We start from the raw sequence: 619 nt of genomic DNA on the forward strand, positions 1-619 counted from the left end.
AAGAGAAAGTAAGCTACTTGGTTTTCTCTTGTTCCTTTATTTAACCATCCTCTCACTTTTAACTAATATTTCTATTCTTTTCTATTTACATATCATTCATGTCTCTAGTGGTTATTATACTCCAATTTAACTCTATCATTTGTGGGAGGTTCAAGGTTCAATCCTTGACCTCACCTCTTTTTGTTTCGGTTTCTATTTTTCCCTTTTTCTGTTTCTTTCTTTTATTTTAAAAAAAATACTCCTAGGCATAGCTTGGCATTTTTCGTGGGTGTTACAATCTACATGAGGAGTTGCATCACAAATTTTGTTCAAGCAAATGGAGAATCTTTATTTGAAGCATGAGACAGATTCAAGAGTCTACAAAGGCAGTGCCCTCACCATGGCTTGGAAAAATGGCTTATCCTGCACATATTTTATAGGGGAATTTCTTTCTCATATAAATGTTATTTGGATTCATCAGTTGGAGGTTCTTTTATGAATAAAAGTGTGGATGAAGCATATACATTAATTGATCAAGTGACATTGAATCTCCAAGAATGGTCAGATAAAAGTTGGATGGAATCTCCTTCAAATATTCAAGAAGTGCAAGTCATAAATACAAGAGAGCCTATCAAACAAA

General features: G+C 33.4%; 1 non-coding gene across 1 annotated transcript; it reads right to left on the reverse strand.

The window, feature by feature from the left end:
* Nucleotides 1-280: 280 nt before the first annotated feature.
* On the reverse strand, nt 281-386 carry LOC121968817. The gene has a single exon (XR_006108352.1). It is a non-coding gene; the product is annotated as a small nucleolar RNA R71 (small nucleolar RNA).
* Between the last annotated feature and the right edge of the window lie 233 nt (nt 387-619).

The sequence above is a fragment of the Zingiber officinale genome, chromosome 3B (assembly GCF_018446385.1).
Source record: "Zingiber officinale cultivar Zhangliang chromosome 3B, Zo_v1.1, whole genome shotgun sequence".
In the NCBI taxonomy this organism is placed as follows: domain Eukaryota; kingdom Viridiplantae; phylum Streptophyta; class Magnoliopsida; order Zingiberales; family Zingiberaceae; genus Zingiber; species Zingiber officinale.